Below are 13,517 nucleotides of genomic sequence, written 5' to 3'. Positions count from 1 at the left end.
TGATTTGTATTATGAGTTATGTGATTTGATGACCGAAGTTTGTTCGGAGTCCCAGATGAGATCACAGACATGACGAGGAGTCTCGAACTGGTCGAGAGGTAAAGATTGATATATTGGAAGGTTATATACGGACATCGGAATGATTCCGATAAGATTCGGGGATTTATCGGAGTACCGGGAGGTTATCAGAACCCCCGGGAAAGTTATTGGGCCTAATGGGCCATCATGGAGGAGAGGAGGCAGGCTACAGGAGGTGGGCCGCGCCCCCCTTGCCCTAATCTGAATTGGACAAGGGGAGGGGGCGCGACCCCCCTCTTTCCTTCTCCCTCTCCCTCCTTTCCCCTTTCCCCCTCTCCATTGGAAGGAAAGGGGGGCGAATCCTACTAGGTTTGGAGTCCTAGTAGGACTCCCCCCTTGGCGGGACTCTCCCTTGGTCGGCCTCCTCCTCCCCCTCCTTTATATACGTGGGTAGGGGGGCACCCCAAAGCACAACAGACAATCTCTTAGACGTGTGCGGTGCCCCCCTCCACAGTTTAACACCTCGGTCATATCGCGGTAGTGCTTAGGTGAAGCCCTGCGCCGGTAACTTCATCATCACCATTGCCACGTCGTCGTGCTGACGGAACTCTCCCTCGACCCTTTACTGGATCAAGAGCTCGAGGGACGTCATTGTGCTGAACGTGTGCTGAACACGGAGGTGCCGTACGTTCGGTACTTTGATCGGTTGGATCGTGAAGACGTTCGACTACATCAACCGTGTTACTAAACGCTTCCGCTTTTGGTCTACGAGGGTACGTGGACACACTCTCCTGTCTCGTTGCTATGCTTCTCCTAGATAGATCTGGCGTGATCGTAGGAATTTTTTTGAATTACTACGTTCCCCAACAGTGGCATCCGAGCCAGGTCTATGCGTAGATGTTATATGCACGAGTAGAAAACAATGAGTTGTGGGCGATAATAGTCATACTGCTTACCACCAACGTCTTACTTTGATTCAGCGGTATTGTTGGATGAAGCGGCCCGGACCGACATTACATGACCGCGTTCATGAGACTGGTTCTACCGACGTGCTTCGCACACAGGTGGCTAGCGGGTGTCTATTTCTCCAACTTTAGTTGAATCGAGTTTGACTACGGCCGGTCCTTGTTGAAGATTAAAACAACACACTTGACGAAAAATCGTTGTGGTTTTGATGCGTAGGTAAGAACGGTTCTTGCTAGAAGCTCGTAGCAGCCTCGTAAAACTTGCAACAACAAAGTAGATGACATCTAACTTGTTTTTGCAGGGCATGTTGTGATGTGGTATGGTCAAGACGTGATGAGATATAAGTTGTTGTATGAGATGGTCATGTTTTGTAAAAGTTATCGGCAACTGGTAGGAGCATTATGGTTGTCGCTTTATTGTATGAAATCCAATCGCCATGTAATTGCTTTACTTTATCACTAAGCGGTAGCGATAGTCGTGGAAACAACAGTTGGCGAGACGACAACGACGCTACGATGGAGATCAAGGTGTCAAGCCGGTGATGATGGAGATCATGACGGTGCTTTGGAGATGGAGATCAAAGGCACAAGATGATGATGGCCATATCATGTCACATATTTTGATTGCATGTGATTTTTATCCTTTATGCATCTTATTTTGCTTAGTACGGCGGTAGCATTATAAGATGATCCCTTGTTAAATTTCAAGTTACAAGTGTTCTCCCTAAGTATGCACCGTTGCTACAGTTCCTCGTGCCGAGACACCACGTGATGATCGGGTGTGATAAGCTCTACGTTCAGATACAACGGGTGCAAGCCAGTTTTGCACATGCAGAATACTCGGGTTAAACTTGAAGAGCCTAGCATATGCAGATATGGCCTGGAACACTGAGACCGAAAGGTCGAACATGAATCATATAGTAGATATGATCAACATAGTGATGTTCACCATTGAAAACTACTCCATCTCACGTGATGACCGGACATGGTTTAGTTGATATGGATCACGTGATCATTTAGATGACTAGAGGGATGTCTATCTAAGTGGGAGTTCTTAAGTAATATGATTAATTGAACTTTAATTTATCATGAACTTAGTACCTGATAGTTTTTGCATGTCTATGTTGTTGTAGATCAATGGTCCGTGCTACCGTTCCCTTGAATTTTAATGCGTTCCTAGAGAAAGCTAAGTTGAAATATGATGGTAGCAACTACACGGACTGGGTCCGTAACTTGAGGATTATCCTCATTAGTGCACAGAAGAATTACGTCCTGGAAGCACTGCTAGGTGCAAGACCCGCTGCAGGGGCAACTCCGGACGTTATGAACGTTTGGCAGAGCAAAGCTGACGACTACTCGATAGTTCAGTGTGCCATGCTTTACGGCTTAGAATCGGGACTTCAAAGGCGTTTTGAACGTCGTGGAGCATATGAGATGTTCCAAGAGTTGAAGTTAATATTTCAAGAAAATGCCTGAGTTGAGAGATATGAAGTCTCCAACAAGTTCTATAGCTGCAAAATGGAGGAGAATAGTTCTGTCAGTGAACACATACTCAGAATGTCTGGGTACCACAACCACTTGACTCAGCTGGGAGTTATTCTTCCTGATGATAGTGTCATTGACAGAGTTCTCCAATCACTGCCACCAAGCTATAAAGGCTTCGTGATGAACTATAATATGCAAGGGATGGAAAAGACAATTCCCGAGCTCTTCGCGATGCTAAAGGCTGCGAAAGTAGAAATCAAGAAGGAGCATCAAGTGTTGATGGTTAACAAGACCACTAGTTCCAAGAGAAAGGGCAAAGGGAAGAAGGGGAACTTCAAGAAGAACAGCAAGCAAGTTGTTGCTCAAGGGAAGAAGCCCAAGTCTGGACCTAAGCCTGAGACTGAGTGCTTCTACTGCAAAGGGACTGGTCACTGGAAGCGGAACTGCCCCAAGTATTTGGCGGATAAGAAGGATGGCAAAGTGAAAGGTATATTTGATATACATGTTATTGATGTGTACCTTACTAATGCTCGTAGTAGCGCCTGGGTATTTGATACTGGTTCTATTGCTCACATTTGCAACTCAAAACAGGGGCTATGGATTAAACGAAGATTGGCTAAGGACGAGGTGACGATGTGTGTGGGAAATGGTTCCAAAGTCAATGTGATCGCCATCGGCACGCTACCTCTACATCTATCGTCTGGATTATTTTTAGACCTGAATAATTGTTATTTGGTGCCAGCGTTGAGCATGAACATTATATCTGGATCTTGTTTGATGTGAGATAGTTATTCATTTAAATCAGAGAATAATGGTTGTTCTATTTATATGAGTGATACGTCTGCAACGTATCTACTTTTCCTAACGCTTTTACTCTTGTTTTGGACTCTAATTTACATGATTTGAATGAAACTAACCCCGGACCGACGTTGTTTTCAGCAGAACTACCATGGTGTTGTTTTTGTTCAGAAATAAAAGTTCTCGGAATGGAATGAAACTTTGCGAGGGATTTTCATATAATATATAAGAATTTCTGGAGCCAAGACCTACCGGAGAGGGGCCCCTGGCTGGGCACAACCCACCAGGGCGCGCCGCCCTCTCCTGGCTCGCCCAGGTGGGTTGTCCCCACCAGGTGGCCCCGCAGACCCTGAAACCGACGCTATAAAATCCCATTTTTCTAGAAAAAAATCAGGGAGAAAGAATTATCGCGATCCACGAGACAGAGCCACCGTCACCTCCTGTTCTTCATCGGGAGGCCAGATCTGGAGTCCGTTTGGGGCTCTGGAGAGGGGGATCTTCGTTCTTCATCATCATCGACCCTTCTCCATCGCCAATTCCATGATGCCCCCACCGGGAGTGAGTAATTCCTTCGTAGGCTCGCTGGTCGATGAGGAGTTGGATGAGATTCATCATGTAATCGAGTTAGTTTTGTTAGGGCTTGATCCCTAGTATCCACTATGTTCTAAGATTGATGTTGCTATGACTTTGCTATGGTTAATGCTTGCCACTTTGGGCCCGGGTGCCATGATTTCAGACCTGAACCATTTATGTTATCATCATTATATCCATGTTCTAGATCCGATCTTGCAAGTTATATTCACCTACTACGTGTTATGATCCGGCAACCCCGGAGTGACAAAAACCAGGACCACTCCCGGTGATGACCGTAGTTTGAGGAGTTCATGTATTCACTATGTGTTAATGCTTTGTTCCAGTTCTCTATTAAAAGGAGGCCTTAATATCCCTTAGTTTCCAATATGGACCCCGCTGCCATGGGAGGGTTTGACAAAAGATGTCATGCAAGTTCTTTCCATAAGCACGTATGACTATTTACGGAATACATGCCTACATTATATTGACGAACTGGAGCTAGTGCCGTATCGCCCTAGGTTATAACTGTCTCATGATGAATGTCATCCAACAAGTCACCGATCCAATGCCTACGAATTTATCTTATATTGTTCTTGCTAAGTTACTACTGCTGCTATCACTGTTACACTTGCTACACAATTACTGCTATCACTGTTATCGTTACTATTACTGCTGTCACTATTATCAAAACTATCAAACTACTTTGCTACCGATCACTTTGCTGCAGATAATTAATCTCCAGGTGTGGTTGAATTGACAACTCAGCTGCTAATACCTTCAAATATTCTTTGTCTCCGCTTGTGTCGAATCTATAAATTTGGGTTGAATACTCTACCCTCAAAAATTTTTGCGATCCCCTATACTTGTGGGTTATCAAGACCTTTTTCTGGTGCTGTTGTCGGGAACCATAGCTATATTTTTTGAGTCACTTGGGATTATTATCATATTATCACTATGAAGAATCTGAAGGATGCTAAGACTAAGATATTTCCCTCAAGGACAAGGGGAGGTAAGGAACTGCCATCCAGTTCTGCTTTAGATTCACCTTCTGTTATAAGTAGACTTGCAACACCACCACATGCTATTAATTCTGATATATCGCAAGTTATTGATGATGCTACTTCTACTATGAATGATGCTTAGGATGATGCTAGTACCTTGCTTGATAATGATGATGTGCCACTTGGTGATTTTCTTGATAAACAAATTGCTAGAGTAATACAACATGATGTTGTTGAATCTGAAGATGAGTTTGAAACTAAATCTCCTGAAACACCTGCTAGAACTAGCCCTCCTAGTTATGAATTGCCTAAGGTACCGAAAGGTTATGTTATGAGTGAAGAAACAACTAGAGATATTCTTGCTTGCAGAGATAGAGATGATCTAGAGAAATTATTAAGCAAGTATAAAGAAAAATCTTTGAATGCTAGAATGAAATGTGATCCTAAGTTTGCTACTTCACCTCTCTTTATTGATGATAAGGATTATGAATTCTCTGTCGACCCAGAGTTAATTACTTTGGTTGAATATGATCCTTCCATGGTTATGAAACTGAAACTGTTGTGGCACATCTTACTAAGTTGAATGACATAGCCACCCTTTTTACTCATGATGAGAAGACTCGCTACTACTTTATTCTCAAATTATTTCCTTTCTCATTAAAGGGTGATGCTAAATCTTGGTACAATACTCTTGCTCCTGGTTGTGTGCGTAGTCCCCAGGATATGATTTATTACTTCTCTAAAAAATATTTTCCTGCTCATAAGAAACAAGCTGCCTTACAGGAAATATTTAACTTTGTTCAAACCAAAGAAGAGAGTCTCCCACAAGCTTGGGGGAGGATTTGCCAGTTACTTAATGCTTTGCCTGATCATCCTCTTAAGAAAAATGAAATACTTGATATCTTCTATAATGGACTAACCGATGCTTCTAGGGACTTCCTAGATAGTTGTGCTGGTTGTGTTTTCAGGGAACGAACTGTTGGGCAAGCTGAAGAATTATTGAATAACTTATTGAAAAACTATGATGATTGGACTCTTCCTGAACCACCGGCTAAACCCACTCCGAAGAAGAGGGTTATATTATATCTCAGTCCTGAAGATATGCAAGAGGCAAAGAAATCTATGAAGGAAAAATGTATTAAAGTAGAGGATGTTAAAAATTTACCTCCTATTGAAGAAATGCATGGGCTTAATACACCACCACTGCCTAAGGTGGTAGAAGTAATTTTTCTAATGAAGTTCAATTATAATCACAATCCTCACAATATGCATCCTAGCCAATGCCTTTATGAGTTTGAAAACTACATTAGAAAACAAGATTACTTCAATGCAAATGTTATGAAACAATTGAAATACAATTTTGATATGATTGCTCGCTTGAGTGACTTGTTATTTAGAATCTCGAATGATGTTAGAGGTGTTGGAAAACATGTTTCTATGGTTCAAACCCAGTTAGAACAAGTTGCTAAATCTTAAAGAGAATTGCTTGATGAAATGAATAATAATATACATGACTTTGCTGTTAGAGTTGCAACTAGAGGAGGTAAAATGACTCGGGAACCACTTTATCCTGAGGGACACCCTAAAAGAATTGAACATGATTCACAAAGAGCTAACACTGATGCACGTTGTCCATCTAGAAAGAAAAAGAAAAAGAAAAAGAAAAATGGTAGGACTTTGCATACTTCTAGTGAACCTGAAATAGAAAAACCTCCTGATAATGATAATGAAACTTCTATCTCTGATGTTGAAACTTCTGGTAATGTGATACGTCCATTTTGCATAATGTTTTCTTACTGTTATTTATAATGTTTTTATCCATAATAATGCTTTTTGGAGTAATTCTAATGCCTTTTCTCTCATAATTTGCAAGGTACACACCAAGAGGGAGAATTCCGGCAGCTGGAAATCTGGACTTGAAAAAGCTACATCAGGCTACCTATTCTACACAACTCCAAACAAGTTGAAACTTCACAGGTAATTTTTATGGAATAAATAAGAATTACTGGAACGAATAACCAGCAGAGGGGGCCACCAGGGGGGCCGAACTGGCCATGAAGGATTTAATAATCCGGCTGTGGCCAGTCGAAGCTATACCCAGCAGTTACTTCGGCCTTGTGAATCGGCTGGTGGATGCCTGTCCTCGGCTGGACGTCGTCAAGCGGTCCGTCTGCTTCGAGGGCACGCGTATGGCCTTCGCCCACGTCAAGGTCTGGTGGGCGAAGATGGACGCCATCAAGATTGTGACCGAGGGGCCGCCTGAGGCAAGGAGCACCGCACACCTGAGCGGTATTTTGGAGACATCCTGGAGGGGTCTCGTATTGTAGCAACGAGTGTTCGCAAGACATTATCTTTAAATGAATGCATTCAAGTTGCGTCTGCCTTGTATGATAAAACAAAGTGGGTATGTAATATAATGTTTGTTATGTTTTGAAAAATTTACCTCCTGTGCGGCCGTGTTGTATGAAATCCGAGGGTTGACCAGTCGTCGGCTTCTGCCCCCACGTAGGTAGTACGGAGGTGTTCAGGATGGAATCTAAACACTCTTGATCCAATTATATGATCCTTGAAGGAGTTGTTTAGAGGAACGAACCAGGCAATCAGACTATGCGGCTTTAACGCCCTCACTTAGCCATAGGAGTTTGACAATAAAAATGTTGGCGCAGCCCCTAGTATCCGAACTAGAGTGCTATAAGCACCTGATCGGGAAGTACCGAACCTTCACGTAATGCGAAAGAAATCTACAACGATTTGCAACCTCCGAAGAGCTGACCGGCTCTCGCCGCATCATGACAGTCAGTTTTCGGCTTTCTCTAGTGAGGTGCTCCTTTGGGTAAACCAAGGCACAATCGCAGTAGTTCTCCCTTTACTACTTAGCCGATATAGCGGAACGTAAGGTAGCAAGCAAAGGAGCCGGGCAACCCAACTATTGACCAAAGACATGATTCGGAGCCAATGCATATAGTGCTAAATTCGGGGTGCCGAACTATACTATAAAAAGTGTTTGGACTTTTGTTGCCGTAGTGCGAGGTGCTATGAAGCCCCTGGCAAATATGAAGCGTACTAAAGTGTACGGGTGCTATCTGATAAGGTTACCCACAGGAGAGAGAAAAAAAAGGAAAAAAACAGAAAGGGTGCAAAGGTGATAAGTTGGGGCCCTAAACCTCGGGCCGCGAACTGTTTCCATTCTAATTTGATTAGTACGTCAAGGCGCATTGATACAAGTAGTGCGATAAGCAACATGCTATTTAACATGCCAAAAACCAAGGGAGAGCTGCATGTGGGTCCTGAAAAACAAGTAGAGTGATCGTTAACGAAACCACCTGGAAAGTCCCCCATACGTCTGTGTTTCTTGCCGTCTTGGTGTGTTTATCCTTCAAAAGGACCGGTGATAAGGCCATCAGATGGGGCCTGCGGGATTGAAACCTGAAAATGAAAAAGAGGAAAATTGAAAGTATGTGTGTATCCGGTGTCGGTTGAGCCGTACTGTGGATCACAAGCTAGCTATGCCTCCGTCGATGACCATGGAATTTTGTGTGCGTAGTTATGTACGCGCGGTACGAATGCCACTGAGGGAGTCCTGGATTATGGGGTCCTCGGGCGTCCGGCCTGTTATCCATGGGCCGGACTGATGGGCTGTGAAGTCATGAAGGCCGAAGACTGTACCTGTGTCCGGATTGGACTCTCCTTGGCGTGGAAGGCAAGCTTGGCGACCGACTATGAAGATTCCCTCTTATGTAACCGACTCTATGTAACCCTAGATCCCCTCGGTGTCTATATAAACCGGAGGGGTTAGTTCGGAAAGGATACACATTACCATAGTCACACAGGCTAGGCTTCTAGGGTTTAGCCATTACGATCTCGTGGTAGATCAACTCTTGTAATACTCATATTCATCAAGATCAATCAAGCAGGAAGTAGGGTATTACCTCCATAGAGAGGGCCCGAACCTGGGTAAAACATCGTGTCCCCCGTCTCCTCTTACCATCGATCCTAGACGCACAGTTCGGGACCCCCTACCCGAGATCCGCCGGTTTTGACACCGACATTGGTGCTTTCATTGAGAGTTCCACTGTGACGTCGACGAAAGGTTCGATGACTCGCCTTGTCCTTAAAGACAACATCACCTTCAGGGGAGTCCTGGCCCCGGGCCAAACTCTCCGGTTGGGCGGCTTTACCATGATCGCCCGTTCGGCCATTAAGCCGACGATGACCTCTCGGGCCATCGAAAACCCCTTCGCATCAACTCCAAACACTCCAAGCAGATGGATCAGGCAGAGTTTTCGTCCTTAAACGAGCTCCTAGATCGCATCGCCGCTTTGGGAATCGCCACAGATTATGATCGGGTCGGGCCTAAAACCGATCAGGGAGAAACTGAAACTCCACTGGTCACCCACCAGATAGCGGTGGTCGGGGAGCAGGATGACCAGTCTTCTTTGATATCGAAGAAGGACTATGTCCGGACCGCCGATCAGGAGGAACCGGATGCCCACCAACGAAAGGATGTGACCAGCCCTCCGAACATAGAATCGGACGGCGGTCCCAAACAATTAGAAGATACTCAAGAGCCCAGACTGTTAAGCCCGGAAGGTCTTCATACTCCGGATAATCGGGCAGGTCGGGGCTTGGATTTAATTCCACCCACCCACCCGGACATAAACGCTCTCATGAGCATACAACATCAGTCTCAGGAAATGGTCCACCACTTCTGGGCCAGATTCCTCCTTGTCAAGGATAAGGTAAAAGATTGCCGTGACGAGGACGCAATATCAGTGTTCTGCAACAATTGTGCGGACAAAGGAATCCTCAACGCCATCAATCGCCGCCGCATACTGAAATTCGCTGACTTAGGAACCATCATACAAAAGTACAACGCGATGGAGAGCGCCTGGAAAACTCAGGCAGCTCGCTGGGAACCATCGGTCCCAACTCAACTCCCCCTATAGGCGAAGAGGGCGCCCCCCATGGCACGCCCAGTCCAACAGTCAAGAAACATAAAACCGCTATGCGGCACGGTACCGTTTTGGAGGGGTGGCTCGATGGCCCATGCAAAATACATACAACACTAGATACCGTGGCAACCCACAGCCTTAGAGCATGTTGGATACTACGACAGGTAGCCAAGAGCGGCGAGGACATCCTTATCAAGGACGCCCCAGAACAGCATCCCCCAGAAGACGACGGCTCAAGAGTATTGACGGTCTTTGAGACATTTGCTTCTAACAACAAGCGCAAAAGGGCACTTCGCGAGCTCACCGAATTCTGCCAAATCGCTGCAATAAACCCTTGGAACGACACGGCTATAACGTTTAATGCCGGTGATGATCCAAAGTACAGAACAGTCCGAGCGCCAGCCGTGTTAGTCCTCAGTCCCATCGTGGACGGGTTTCGACTTACCAAGGTCCTCATGGACGGCGGCAGCGGACTAAACATCATTTATGAGGACACACTGCATAAAATGGAAATAGACAGGAGCCGCATCAAGCAAAGTAACACAACCTTCCGAGGAATTATACCCAGTCGGGAGGCACGGTGCGCGGGCGAAATCACACTTGACGTAGTATTCGGCACACCGGAGAACTATCGGTCCGAAGAAATAACTTTCCAAGTGTCCCCTTTCAGCAGTGGATACCACACCTTGTTGGGGCGGGATGTTTTTACACGCTTCCAAGCTATACCTCATTACGGGTATATGAAGCTCAAAATGCCCGGACCAAACGGTATAATCACTCTCGTCAGTGATCCGGACATAGCACTCCGCGCTGAAAACAAAACGACATCCCTGGCCTTGGAGGCGCTATCCGAAGCCCTCGCGGCCGAAGAATTAACCGCACTACGCTCCACGGTGGACAGGGACGATGTGATCCTTGACAAACGCCCCAAATCCACCTCCTTCAAACCAGCAGAAGAAATAGTCAAATTCCAGGTCCACCCAACAGACCCCAAGAAGACAGCATCTATCAGAGCGCAACTGAACTCAACAGTGGACGCCGCACTACGAGAATTCCTGCGCGAAAACTAGGACATATTTGCCTGGCACCCTTCGGATATGCCAGGGATCCCACGCAAGTTGGACGAATATAGCCTCAATATATTAAAGGGATTTAAACCGGTCAAGCAAACACTGCGGCGCTTCTCCGAACCCAAGTGACAAGCTATGGGGGAGGAGCTGGCCAAGCTTATCGAGGTCGGATTCATTAGAGAAATCAAACATCCGGACTGGCTGGCAAACCTGGTGATGGTACCAAAGAAGGATACATCCTGGCGCTTGTGTGTTGATTTCAAGGACCTCAACAAGGCTTGCCCTAAGGATCCCTTCCCCCTTCCCCGCATTGATCAAATCATTGACGCCACCGCAGGACATGACTCAATGTGTTTCCTCCATGCATATTCCGGATATTATCAAATCAAAATGAAGGAGTCCGACCAAGCTGCAACAACATTTATTACCCCATACGGGCCATTCTGCTTCAACACCATGCCCTTCGGGCTCAAGAACGCTGGAGTGAAATACCAACGCATGATTCAAACATGCCTGGAGAAGCAGATCGGCAAGACAGTAGAGGCCTGCATCGATGACGTCGTCATCAAAACTAGGCACGTCGAAACACTAATAGACGACTTACGTCTCACATTCGACAACCTCCACGCGTATGACATTAAACTCAACCCGAAAAAGTGTGTCTTTGGCGTCCTCGCTGGAAAGCTGCTGGGCTTCATCATTTCCAACAGAGGAATAGAAGCAAACCCAGCTAAAATCCAAGCTCTGTCATAGTTGGCTACACCAACAGACCTCAAACAAGTCCAGAAACTAGCTGGTTGCGTGGCAGCATTAAGTCGCTTTATCTCCAGATTAGGAGAAAAAGCGCTACCACTCTATCGCCTCTTACGGGGCACCGATAACTTCGAATGGACAGACGCGGCGACCGCCGGACCGGAGGAAATAAAGACCCTCCTAGCAAGCAATCCAATCCTGGCCGCACCAAACGCGGGCGAACCCATGTTGTTATACATATCGGCAACACATCAGGTGGTGAGCGCTGTGCTCGTCATCGAACGAGAATAGGACGGACACAAATTCCCACTTCAAAAACCAGTATACTACGTATCTACTGTCCTCACACCGTGCAAATCCCGGTACCCCCACTACCAAAAAAATAGCATATGCGGTCTTCATGGCATCCTGCAAGCTACGACACTACTTCCAGGAGTGTTCAATCACGGTGGCTTCTGAGGTCCCACTCAATGACATAATAAACAATTGCGATGCCATGGGATGGATCGCCAAATGGGCCATATACCTACTTCCATTTGACATAACATACAAGCCACGTCGAGCCATCAAATCCCAAGTACTGGCCGACTTCGTCGCCGAATGGACAGAGGCCGAACTCCCTAAAGAGTATGGCGCATATTCCAATTGGGTTATTTATTTTGACGGCTCCAAAATGTTGGCGGGGCTGGGAGCGGGAGTCGTGTTAACATCCCCCACTGGAGACGTCATCCAGTATGTACTCCAGATATTATACAAAGACTCCAACAACGCAGCCGAATACGAGGCCCTACTGCATGGCCTTCGGATGGCCGTATCCATGGGCATACAACACTTGGAGGTGCGCGGGGACTCGAACCTCGCCATATCCCAAATAAACGGTGACTTTGACGCCAAAGATCCAAAGATGGCAGCTTATCGTAATGTCGTACTAAAAATGTCGGCTCGGTTCGAAGGACTTGAATTTCGTCACGTCGCCCGAGAAAGTAATCAAGCGGCGGAAGTCCTTGCTCGCATCGGCGTTAAGCGCGACCCCGTCCCGCCTAACATCTTCCTAGAAAGGCTTTTCAAGCCATCCGTGGTTTGGCAAGGGGAGGGCAGCAACAATAGTACAGATCCGAATACAACTCCAAATCCCGAACACACCGATGCTATCAGGGGCTCAGCCATCGAAATAACACCGTCGGCCCATCTCATCATGGGAGTCATTGCCCCATGGACCGAACCTTTCTTGGCCTACATTAATAGGAAGGAGCTTCCCGAAGACCAGAATGAGGCTCGCCGCATTTTCCGGCATTCGAAGGCCTACAAGGTTCACGATGGAGAGCTCTACAAGAAAAGTACTACTGGAGTACTTCAAAGATGTATCTCCAAGAAGGAAGGGCGGCAGCTTTTAGTGGAAATTCACGCCGGTCTCGGTGGACACCACGCCGCAGCTCGGGCCCTCGTTAGCAAGGCCTTCCGTACTGGGTTTTATTGGCCAACAGCCCGAGCAGACGCACAGGACCTCGTCCAACGCTGCGTCGGATGCCAACTCTTCGCCAACCAAAGCCACATGCCCCCAACTGCCTTACAAACTATCCCCATTACTTGGCCTTTCGTGGTCTGGGGACTAGACATGGTCGGACCCCTTAAAGGGGGAAGCCATAAGAAAAATATCTATTGGTCATGGTGGACAAATTCACTAAGTGGATAGAGGCTAAACCGGTCAAAACGGCTGAGTCCGGCCCGGTGATAGAATTCATATCTGGTGTGGTGCACCGTTATGGTGTTCCACACAGCATCATCACTGACAACAGCTCTAATTTCATAGCCGAAGAGGTAAAAACCTGGTGCACTAATCTTGGCATTAAACTCGATTACGCCTTCGTCTACCACCCGCAAACCAAACGGTCAAGTCGAACG

The sequence above is a fragment of the Aegilops tauschii genome, chromosome 3, assembly GCF_002575655.3.
Source record: "Aegilops tauschii subsp. strangulata cultivar AL8/78 chromosome 3, Aet v6.0, whole genome shotgun sequence".
Classification (NCBI taxonomy): Eukaryota; Viridiplantae; Streptophyta; class Magnoliopsida; order Poales; family Poaceae; genus Aegilops; species Aegilops tauschii.
Note: the sequence above shows the minus strand (reverse complement) of the source record.